This window comes from Natator depressus, chromosome 3 (genome assembly GCF_965152275.1).
Source record: "Natator depressus isolate rNatDep1 chromosome 3, rNatDep2.hap1, whole genome shotgun sequence".
NCBI lineage: Eukaryota > Metazoa > Chordata > Testudines > Cheloniidae > Natator > Natator depressus.
In genome coordinates, this window is record NC_134236.1 from 87,901,846 (window position 1) to 87,914,464 (window position 12,619).

Genomic DNA, 12,619 nt, shown 5'->3' on the forward strand with positions numbered 1-12,619 from the left:
AAAAATTGGCATCATATTAGCTATCTTCCAGTCATTTGGTACAGAAGCTGATTTAAATGATAGGTTACAGACTACAGCTAGTGGTTCTGCAATTTCACATTTGAGTTTCTTCAGAACTCTTGGGTGAATACCATCTGGTCCTGGTGACTTATTGCTGTTTAAGTTATGAATTTGTTCCAAAACCTCCTCTAATGACACCTCAATCTGGGACAGTTCTTCAGATTTGTCACCTAAAGAAAATGACTCAGGTTTGGGAATCTCCCTCACTTCCTCAACCTTAAAGACCAATGCAAAGAATTCATTTAGTTTCTCCTCAATGGCCTTATCGTCCTTGCATGCTCCTTTAGCATCTCGATCGTCCAGTGGCCCCACTAGTTATTCAGCATACTTCTAGTGACTTTAGTGGAACAATGCAACTTTCACCAGCAATGGGCATGTTTACACTGCAGCTGGGACAGTGGGACTCCAAGCCTGAGTAGACAGACTCACAGTTGCTGTGGTCAAACTAGCATGCTAAAAATAGCAATGTAGACATTGTGGCATGGGCAACGGTTCACAGCTGCCCAAGTCCAAACACATCCAGGACCTTGGGTCTGAGCTTGGACAGCTAGCCCAAGCAGCTGCCTGTAACGCAACATCCATCCTGCTATTTTTAGCATGCTAGCTCAAGCAGGGCTAGCGTGAGTCTAACTACCCAGGCTGGGAGGCTTGCTCCTAACTGCAGTGTAGACATACCCAGAGAATCTGGCCCTTGTGTCTTGTAGAGGACACTGGAGACAATGGAGTTATGCTGATTTACATCAAATGACAATTTTGGTCTGAATCAAGACAGCCTCTTTCTTGGAAAGCTTAGAAAAACTAACAGAGAAAGGCAAGTTACATTGGGAGACCCAGAGGAAGTCTCAGTTTAGATAAAAGTTATTTAGATAATGTTTATTTCCCCATCTTAAGTTGGTAATTTTAACATGTATTATGTGCATGGACATTGTGGAAGAAATGACTCTTTAAGTGGAATCCTAGGCCCTGATTTTGTAAAGCATCTAAGCACATGTTTAACTTTATGCAAATTTGGCCTGTTGATTTCAATGGGAAGTTAAGCCTAGGCTTAAATACTTTGTTGAATCATGGCCTGAATGAAGTAATGATGGGGGCAAGTGCTGGTCAAATACTTTCCATCAAAGCAGCTTTTTTTGTCTGAAAAGAAATTTTTGCAAGAAAAGACCAATTTCAATTAATGTGGGGTTTTTTTTGAAGGCGTAGGGGGAGATTGTTGAATGTGTTATAGTCTGACTGACTAGAGACAAATATAAACTGGAATACTTGGCTAACAGGGTATATATTTTAAGTAAAAATGTGAATGGTCGTAAAGGTGTCAGAATGACAGCACTGGGGAAATGAAGTCTTCTCTTTATCCACATGAGATAGTTCAAGTTTCCTCACATATGTCAGCAGCTTTTGTCTCCAAATCAGAAGGAACACCTCTGGGTAGAAATGGTGATTTGGTCTTTTTGGTATTCAGTAATGATGGGGTGTTAATGGTATTTTAGGCCCCCTTTTCTCTGCCATAACATTTGACTCTGCAATCTGTGGTTTACTGCAAAAGTGGTTTACTCCGTAAGGGCCCAACTCAAATCTCTTTAAAGTTAATGGGATTGGAGTTGGCAAGTCCTTTACTGATCAAAGATTCCTGGTCAACCTACCTATATTCACAGGGAATTACCCAGCCACAGACAGATAGCCCTGGTGTACACTACAGATTTACTTTCGTATAAGTACATTGCTCAGGAATGTGAATAATGGTAGTTATACAGACCTAAGCACCGATGTAGACAGCGCTGTGTCGGTGGGAGAGTTTCTCCCACTTGACATAGCTCCTGCCTCTTGCAGTGGTGGATTAACTACGCTGACAGGAAAGCTCTCTCCCATTGGCATGGAGCGTTTCATTAAAGTGCTACAGCAGTGCAGCTGCATCAGTGCAGCTTCGCCGATGCAGCGTTTTACGCGTAGACCTGCCCATAGACTACACACGCATTAAGAAAGAAAAGAAATAGAATAAATAAAAGGAAACTTCCATTTGGCTTTGAATACGGAAGCCTCAAGATTCTGGACTTGTCTCACCAGCAAGATTTCCCCACTAACTCAATGTTTGGCAGCTTGAACGCTTACATGGTTTAGGATTGTGAGCTTGAACGCTGGACTTGTTTCTTTCTCTTCCCACTGCCACTCATGCTTTGGAGAATCTCCCCTGTCCAAGATGGCTGAAGCAGAAGGAGAAAAAGTTTCACCAATTTGAGCCTATAGCCAGACAGCCACTTGATCTCCAAATATGTCAAGAGACTGATTAACCGCAACCAAGAGAGTATATCTAGTGGGTGGTTCTTAAAGTTTTATAATTGTTTACATCTGAAAGCCAGTCCAGGGCAGAGTCAGAGGAAGAAAATGGTCAAAAAGAAAACTGTGGGTTCACCACAGACACCATATTGCATGCCAAATAATCAGAAGAGTGGATATAATCTACATGTTTGGAGTTATCAAAGCTTTTCTGAATGGGTAGGGCCATCTTAGCATCTACTAATCAATACTATTTATTTCTGCTGCATTGCATATGTTTCTCATAAGGCTATGCTATTCCTTCAGTACTTAAACAAAGCTATTCCATCCAGTTATTTATAGTAGCAAGTGTGCTTACAGTATGCTGGATTTCAATCTCTCACAGGACTCTGAGGCTCTGTAAGCGGTGGCAAATTTAGTTGGGGATCTTAACACAAGCAAGTTAAAGATAGACATGAACTCTTTGCAAATCAGAGGTACTACAAGACCCAAGGATTTAGAAAGCCACAGATATTTTAGCAAGCAACAACACATAGCCCAGGATTTTAGTGCAAATGTGTTATTTGATATAATAGGAAGAGGACCTTTTAAAGAATTATTTGCAAATAATGTTTGCAATGGGGGTAGGAGGAGTGTTAAATTATATTCACTTTGGTAGCTCCCCAGAGGTCTTATCTGAAACATTGCCATTTAGTTTAAAGCCTGAGACTCTGAATCTATAACACAACTCAGTGACTGACCATTTTGCTTAGACCAATTTAGTCTAGACATCTCTACTGCATTGAAGAGGTTCTGTTGATCCAAGCTCTCCTTTCTCCAGGGATGTGCCAGTGACTTCAATTCTGTTCCCAGACTGTCTCCTAACTCTGTCTCCATGTTGACATCTTCTTGCCTCTGATGGTCTTCTGATCTAGTGATATCTTTGTTCCCCTAAGGATAAAGTGCTGGAACAGGAGGGTCCTGGAGGTTTTGTTTTGTTTTTAGGGACAAGGCAGCTGTTGGTCCTCTTACTGGTATGGCGACTCATGGGAGGGACACAAAGGGGGGCACCAGCTAAAGGGGGGGCACATGACCTCTCCACGTGACCCCCCCACGTGACTCCTCCCCATCCCACCCCCTGCCCAGGGGCCCCACGCTCTCCCCATCCCTTCCCCATCCCACGTTACCGGGATGGGGGGGAGTTCTGTCCTCCTGCTATACCATCTCCGCCTGGCATTCCACTGCTCTTCCTGGCAGCCAGGCCCCGGAGCCACTCCTGGATGCTGCCCAGTGCAGCAGAGCAGCTGCCTGGGAGAGTGCCTGGCATTCCCAAGCAGCCATAGCGCTGCATCAGGCAACGTTCCAGACAGTGTGGCTGGAAGAGGAGAGGCTCTGGCCCCTCCCTTTTCTCTCCCTGCCTGGGCCGATGGGGGCACTTGAGCCTCGGGGGTGGGCGTGGCACTTGAGCCCTTGTGCCCCTCCCACCGGTCTCCTTTTGCAGATACAAATTTACACCTGCGGATATGGATATCCGCGGATAGAAATCGGTATCTGCTGAAACACAGGGCTCTCCCAGGAACTGCAGCAGTGAAAGGAGCAGAACATGGGGACGCCTGGCAGTCCCACGCTGGCAGCTCCTCCGTTGCAGCTGCACCAGCGCCAGCCCCAGCTCCAGCCCTTCCCCGCAGTTGTGTCTCCTGTCTGGGGTCTGTACAGCCCCGGTGAAGGACAGGGCTGGGGGCGATACAGCCACGCAGGAGGAGTTGCCCGTGTGGGGCTGCCCAGTGGCCATGTTCTGCTCCTTTTGCTGCTGTGGTTCCCGGGAAAGCCCTTCAGTGTTCAATGGTTACCAGATGTGTCTTTCCAGTAAGGCATACCGGCAATAAATGTCTTAATGGTATGGCATACCTGACCGTATTAGATTACTTGCACCACTGGTCCTCAACAACTGAAAACCAAAATATTTCAGGCAACCTAGTGAAAATTTTTAGTAAACTCCCCAAGGTTTGCCCAGCTGGCCACCCTTTTTCAGTTGCAGGAAACCAAAAAGAATTCAGTTTTTGTTTTTTCATCAAAAACTTGGAAAAAATGTAGAAATTTATTTTCATTAACATTTTTCATGGGAGGAAAAATATCATATCCCAACAAGCTCTATAAAATTGTTCAGTCACAATTTCAAGTTTGTATTGAGAAATGGAAAGTTTGAACAGGTTCTTAATATATATGAACTGATTTAAAGCAGCAGACAAAGGAGTTGATAGAAAAAAGTTGAACAAAGCAGTGGAGAACATATTGTGTGCAACAATCCCGAGTTAGCAGAGAAATGGACTAGAAGATCTAACAGATTAACTATCTAGTGTTTCTATGACTTAGTGAGCAGAGCCTTAGAAATGCAAAGACAGGATAACAGAGCCAAAATAGGCAGTTGAGAGAGAAGTAAATAGAAAATTATCAACAGAACATCAGTTGTCTGATTTTCTATTGTTTGCCTTTTGCATAGTCATTCACGCCTATGGAATATGGATGCAAATTGCTACCAAATTTTGAATGGTATAATGTTTGTAACTATTTTGTACTTCTTTTGCATAGGTGTAAATGACTACATTACTTAGGCCTTCTCTTCACTACCAAGGTAAATTGACTTAAGTTACTCTACTCCAACTACATGAGTAATGTAACTGGAATTGATGTAGCTTAGGTTGACTTACCACAGTGTCTTCACTGTGCTGCGTCAACAGGAGAGTGTCTCCCGTCAACTTACCTTACTCTTCTCTTTCCGGTGGAGAACCAGAGTCGACCAGAGAGTGCTCTGCTGTCAATTTAGCAATTTCACTAGATCCGTTAAATTGACACCTGCTGCATTGATTGCAGCAGCGTCGATCTCCTTGGTAGTGAAGACAAGCCCTTAGATTTTAACTTCTTTGGAGCATGGACTATCTTTTTTGTTCTATGCTTGTACAGCACCTACCATGCTGGGGTCCTGTCTGAGACTCCTAGGTGCTATTATAATACACATAAAAAATAATGATAATAATAATAATTAATAGGTGAAGCATTATGACTGAAAATGCTATCCTGTCTTGATACAACAGGTGGAGTGTAAAATGGGCTGTAAAATAGTTAATAGGAATCATATGGCTAAATCACTATGGAACATTTTGAAAATGTTCCTCTTTATGTTAAGTTGCTACTCCTCTTATATTATGCACAGTTCAGACTCCTCGACCTGCAAACTTTTCATTAATTTCTTTGAGGGTCAGGCTCAGTTATTATCGACTCTACAATTTGGTTCATGGAAAATTCATTATTTTCACAGCTCTGTTCCTCTAGCAAGTATGGAAGTTGGTTTTGATAAAGATGTAAGGATATGATTTTCTTTGAAAATACAACCTGCCTCTTGGTAGCCCAGAAGGTCTTCAGAGGAATTGAATTTTACTGCAGTTTCCTATCTGATGTGCAAGTGGAGAGCTGGGATTTAAGTTTTTCTGCTAAACCTTTATCGTTCATTAGCTCTGTAAGAAAACTGTTTTAACTGGCACTAATTTGGGAAGGGGAACTCCTGCCTCTCATTGTGTACAAGTTATATTTTTGCAGGAATGGCTTAGCAAATGAATAAAAGACAGTAGAACAATCTCGTGATAATTTTACAGCAGATGAGTTCATAGTTATCTAGAGTTTACCCAGTTTATCACTCTGGGATTCTATTTACCCTCTATCTCCCTGCCGTATTTCAGCAGTAGCTGTACTTCTGATCCCCTCTCTGTATGTGTCTGAGAGCACCTCCTCAATGTCTCAGGCTTGTGCTTTTACTTAATTAGGTAAAATCCTATGATTCTCCCACTCTCGGACCAGGGTACTATACTAGAGCCCCCCGGTGCCAATTGCTATTGCACCTCAGCACCTACAATTCTTCCCTCTGGGAGCTATGATCAGCTGTGAACATAGTGACCCAAAACCGCTGTGACGGGTTTGGTCACAGAGATCCTCTTAGGACTGTCACCTAATGAGCTGAAATTACCTCTGAGCCCATTTTCCCTGCCAGCTTGGGACTTCCAGAACCCTGTCTCGATGATCCAGACATGCTAGCCTGCTGCAACACAGACCCAGGGTCTGGTCCAGGCCCCCAAAGCTGCAGGCTTAATTGAAAACAGCTCAGCAAGTTACCTGTCTCCAGCACCCAGACACCCCGTTCCTAATGGGATCCAAACCCCAAATATATCTGTTTTATCCTGTATAAAGCTTATACAGGGTAAACTCATAAATTGTTCGCCCTCTATAACACTGAGAGAGAGAGATATGCACAGCTGTTTGCTCCCCCAGGTATTAATCACTTACTCTGGGTTTATTAATGAACAAAAGTGATTTTATTAAGTATAAAAAGTAGGATTTAAATGGTTTCAAGTAATAACAGACAGAACAAAGTAAGTCACCAAGCAAAATAAAGCAAAAACATGCAAGTCTAAGCCTAATACATTAAGAAACTGATTACAAGTAATATCTCACCCTCAGAGATGTTCCAATAAGCTTCTTTCACAGACTAGACTCCTTCCTAGTCTGGGCCCAATCCTTTCCCCTGGTACGGTCCTTGTTAGTTCCAGCAGACATCTCAGGGGTTCTCTCATCACTGGCAACCCCCTTTTTGCTGCTCCCCACCCCCTTTTGTAGCTTTGGCACAAGGCGTGAATCTTTTGTCTGTGCTTGTCCCCACCCCTGCCTCATCAATGGAAAAGTATAAGGATTAAGATGGATTCCAGTATCATGTGACATGGTCACATGTCACTGTAAGACCCCTAGTCTCCATTCTTCCTGGGTTGGCCCACACGTACACCGGAAGGTTTGCAGGTAAATAAACCATTTACAACTAATTGTCCTAGTCAGTGGGAGCCATCAAGATTCTAAACCACCATTAATAGCCCACACTTTGCATAATTACAATAGGACCTCAGAGTTATACTTCATATTTCTAGCTTCATATACAAGAATGATATATGTATACAAATAGGAGGAATATAATCAGTAGGTTATAGCCTTTGTTATACCTTACAAGAGACCTTTTGCATAAAGCATATTCCAGTTACATCATATTCACACACATAAGCATATCCATAAAACATATGGAGTGCAATGTCACAACCGCCTTCTTAAAACAAAGTATTATTTAATTTTAACAGCAGGAACAAAACATCACAAGAGAAAAGGATGAAATCATCAAAAGGCCAACCAAATGTCTGGCCATCCTGAAACAGGCAGGCCATTTGGCTGATTTTAAGCCAGACATTCCTGTTTTGAAATGGTTTGTCCCCTGTCCAATACTGAGACAAGACCAGTCGTGGATGGAGGATGCCATTTTGAAGAGCATGCTGCCCCCGCCCCTGCCAGTGTGACCTCACACATGTCACGCTGGCAGGGGCCTCACACAATTCCCAGAACTACCATAATCTGGTGTTCTGAGGATGTGAGTGGCCACCCTATCTTGAAATGGAGACCTAGACAGACTAATCTTCATAGAGACACCCAGTCTCTCGAGATCTGGGGTGCAGTTTCTCCTACTTAACCATCTGACCCCTCTAGAGGATGTCTGTCTTTAAGCCCCTCTAAGCCCTTTTTAACACTCCCTGCCTCCTAAGAGGCTCCTCCTGGAGACAACTTGTCTGGCAGGCCCAGGAAGGGGCCACAGCAGGGTATCAAAGTAAATGTTTCTTCATTGTTCCCCAAGCATTTGCCTGAAGATATGAATATCAGGAACCACCGCTTTTCCTGGGCGCAATTCCTGACAAACCTGATAGTGAATTGACACAGTACATGCATCCAGTAACCAACACAATGACATGACCAAGAAACAGCATTCATAAATTATCAGAGGCAGCTCCAAATCCATCACATCCCCTTTTAGTGGTATTATTATTGATCCCATATTATATGTTTCTTTCAGCAGCATGGAGAGCTGTCCAATCTCAAGATTTTTATTATGACTCTTGTGATAGTTGGTGTTTTTCTTAATGCCCCAGCTCTAGGAGTTCTGTGATTACATGAAACTATCAGCTTTCACTTTAAAAAAAAAAAAAAAAAGAAAGTAAGTTTCTCACCCTCCTTGTTGCAGGAAAGCATGAACCCTGAATACCAGAAGGCAAATAAAAATAACACCAAATCCATTATTTTTAAAAATCTTACAATTTGGAAACCAAACTCATGATTTTTTTCCTGGACCAAATCCAAGGATTTTGAATTCTTGGGGTTGGCCATATTTCTTGTACTATATAAGGAAGTATTCAGAGGACCAGGTGATGCTGCTGCTGCTGACCCCTGAGTAACCTGGCCTCTGTATCTGAAAGTGTCTCCTCCATCATGTTTGAATGGGCATAAATGAGTTCTCCCATTTCTGCTTTTAACCTAATGTCTGCAAGAACCGTTTTTTATTGTTAAAGGTATAACTGGTGTTTTAATGGATCAGAATATCAACTTTCCGAGACCTAATGATCCCATATAGCTAAAATGCACATGATTAAATTAGGGGCTTAATTTAACTACACCTCGGTGTCAGGCTCTGAAAAACAATCATACTAAATTGCATTGAATAGCTAATGTAATCCATACCATCTGATCTGGGATGTGACACCCTGAAGCAGCATCCATTAATTTTTCAATGAAATCCTCCAATGGTATTGTAATTCACGGATTTGTAGATCAGAGATGGGAAAGGCCTATCTTTAAATTAATCTAATCCATCCCCCTCCCAAAGTGTTTTTTTTTCTTTACTGTGTATTTTTCAGTTCGTTGTCCAACCTTGTTTTATATGTTCCAATATTAATTAGAAATCCACCAACATGATTACAGAATAGTAGGCCAGCTGTTCAGCTCGTGTTGCACTGAAGTCATTTGAGCTATACTAGTTTCCATCAGCTGAGGATCTGGCCTTCTGTAAAAGGGCTAAGTTTCTCTTCCAATGTAAAAGAAAAAAAGGCACTTTACACTTAGCATTAACTGACTCTTTGCTTTCTAAAATCCAATATTATCACATCAACAGCTGGACTACTTCACTTTAATTTCCTCTCTGTTCCAGACATCTTTCTGGGACTCTCCAGCCATTACAAAACTTGAAAGCAAACAGATGGGCAGCTCCAAAGCAAAATCCCCAGGGATCTCTCCAGATCCCAGAGGTAGAGCTTTAAACCTGACTCTGTGCACAGCTAGCAGGGTGCAACATATCATCATCATCACAGAGCTCATCAGGTGTAGTTCAGGCCCCACTAACTCACATTTCCTGGCTTTATTCAGGGCTTTAATGGACACCAGGTAGTGCAGTTTGTATTATCCCATTTGGCTTGTCCCCTTACTCACAGGCGCTTTTACTTCATAGAGCTAAGAGATTTTTTGGTAAACCCTTTAAGTAGAGCCTGAAAGTATAGCTTGGGCCTTTGTACTTGTAAGTCTACGCAGAGAATCCTAAGCTTGTTATTAGTATAATAGTCCTGACAGCAATAAAGCCTCCCACCTGCTCCTCTGTGGAAGGATGCATTGGCTCAGTAACAATTAGCATCAATTATGGCAGAGCTCATTGAGAACTGCAGGCCAAGCCCTCTTAGACTGCAGGTGCAGGATTATCCCCATGACCTTTTACTACAGAGCACACACTGACGATGAGAGAGGGAGGCAGTCAGAAGGAAGTCTCACGCCCGTTCATCTTCTCTAAGAATTATCGGCAAGCATTAGCTATTTACGTCAGCTCCAGAGTACTGAGATTAGCTCCAGGAAGCTACATGGAAAGCAAGCCATCTCTTCTAGTCTCTCAGTTGCTCTGCTGGGTGCTCCTGTGCTCATACATCCTTTGATTTCTGGCTAGCTGCATTCTTGCTGCAGAAGAAAGCAAATCCATAATGTTATCAGTGAATGAAAACAGGATAAAAAAAAAGCACCACAATTGACTGACTGAGTGGCAGGCAATGACATGCACATAATATGTGCTTTTAGGTGCAAATGCGATCTCAGTTCTTGCTTTAGTATCAATGTGTGCTGACTAGCAGTCACTTATGAAGTGAGGTAACACAGCACTAGAGATACCACAAATGACATAGGTAATAGGCAGGTATTGCCCTGTAATTATGGGTAGATTACACGATCGTCCAAGCAGCTGCCTTTCTAACAAAAACTGAATTACAGCACAAGGCAAGCTTTTTGACAATAGCATGTGTAATTTTTTTTTCAAAGAGTAAAATATGTGAGTTTCTTCTTTAAGTTTAAACCTTATTCATTATTAATTAAGCCTTTGAAATAATGACAAATGGCAGGAGTCAATAATACTTCACATATTATATATGTAAAAACATATTATCAGTCCCTGTTCAAAAAAGGCCACAAAAGAAAAAAATCAAATAAACCCACCAGAGATGGCTCAGAAAATAACATGGCAATTTTAAGCTAACAGTTATCAAAAAGAACAGCACAGAAAGAAGAATGGTATGGAAAGAAAACAATAAAGTACCCTAAATCTCTATCAATATTCAGGTTTCAGAGTAGCAGCCGTGTTAGTCTGTATTCGCAAAAAGAAAAGGAGTACTTGTGGCACCTTAGAGAATAAATTTGTTAGTCTCTAAGGTGCCACAAGTACTCCTTTTCTTTTATCAATATTCAGAAAGCAATGGCTGAGCAGGAATTTCAGCAGCTGAATCCCTTTCAGAAAAAAGATTCTGGTTTTCATATCATTAACATGATGCAACATGTTATTAGCTTTAATTAGCATAATCAAAGAAAATACAGTTATAGCCAAGGGTTGCAAAAGTGACTGGTGGTTTGGGGTGCCTCAGCTCTGGGGTGCTCTGCCTAAGACACCTTATAGGGCACGGGTGGCCAAACTGTGGCTCATGAGCCGCATGCGGCTCTTTTACAGTTAAAGTGCGGCTCACGGAGCCCCCCATGCATCCCTCCATTATCCCCCTTCCAGACTGGGGAGGGGGAGCTCAAGGCTTCTGCCCTGCAGCGGGGTTGAAACTAGGGACTGCTGCCCTACAAGGAGGGGGGGTCTAAGGGCTTTATCCCTGCAGGCATGCATTGGGGCAGAAGTCCCGCGCCCCGGCAGATGCCACCCCACGGGGCAGGTTGTACGTGTCTTGAGACTTTCAAACTTCTGAAGATTATTGTATGTGGCTCGGAGGGTCAGTAAGTTTGGCCACTCCTATTGTAGGGGTTTGGTTTTCAAAAAGTGCTGAGCACTTATCTCTGGAAATCAGACCCTTTTAAGAGGTCCCAAGTTGAACAATTCAAAATTGAAGCACTGGATAGCACTAGTTACCTTTGAGCGGCCCATAAACTTTTCACCTTTGTTTTTAACTGAATTTTGGTGGGAAATAACACTGTGGTCTGGAAACTGAGAGAGGTGAAATCTGAATGTAAGATAAGTGCCTTTGAACGTCTGTCATGATTTATTGCGGAAAAATTGGGGATAATTGAAATTTTAGTTTTCCAAAACTGTAAACTGCCTTTCCATTTCCAGAATTCATTTATTGTTCAATCTTTATTCTATGATATTGGAAAAGAACACCTTATACTTCTAGCAACAGTAGAAATTGAAGTGTTTGGGGAATTAATTTTTTTTTCCTGTAAGGGTATGAAATAAACAGGGAGATATCAGTTGTAGAGGGCAGTGAATAATTGAATTTTTGTTTCAGTGGCCAAACTGAAAAAATCTGAACAAAAATGTGGTTCATTTCGAACCAAAAGTGATTTTTTTTATTTTGTTATTGTTGTTTTATTTTTTCTGGCCAAAACAAAAAAAAAAATGGTTTGGGTCAAATGAAATGTTTTGAGTGTTGATTCAAAATGACATTTTGAACTGAAATGTCCATTTGAAATGACATTTTCAAAACAAAATGTTGTTTCAAATAGACATTTCACTTTGAAAATGTCATATCAAATCGATATTTTGTTTTGAACTATTTTGACATTTTCAAAACAAACTGTTTAGATGTTTCTGAAATTTTTGTAATCGGGGGGCTTTTCAGCAGAAACTATTCACCAAATTCAACCCAAATTCTCTGATGGCCATGCACTTGGGGCGGCTCGCCCCACCCACAGCTTATGTTGCCACTGCTGCTTTCTATTTTTAATGTGCTAGCTCACTGAGATGTAGCACAAGTATGTCTCCTCCAGCTAGTAATCACACTCCCCGCTGGAAGAGTAGACATACCCACACTATGTCATCCCAAGAGTCAAAACTTGTTTGCATGCTAAGAAAAAGAACATGAAAAACTACGTGTAACAGAACCACCTAGTGATCCTGGCCATAGCAATGTAAAAGGATCTCGCTATAAATAGA

At 41.9% G+C, this 12,619-nt stretch overlaps 1 long non-coding RNA gene across 1 annotated transcript in view; it reads right to left on the reverse strand.

The window, feature by feature from the left end:
- Nucleotides 1-10,095: 10,095 nt before the first annotated feature.
- LOC141983949 (uncharacterized) overlaps nucleotides 10,096-12,619 on the reverse strand; it is a 29,297-nt gene continuing 26,773 nt past the window's right edge. Inside the window, exon 3 of the long non-coding RNA XR_012638588.1 lies at nucleotides 10,096-10,161. This is a non-coding gene — a long non-coding RNA (uncharacterized LOC141983949). The remainder of the gene's footprint in view (nucleotides 10,162-12,619) is intronic.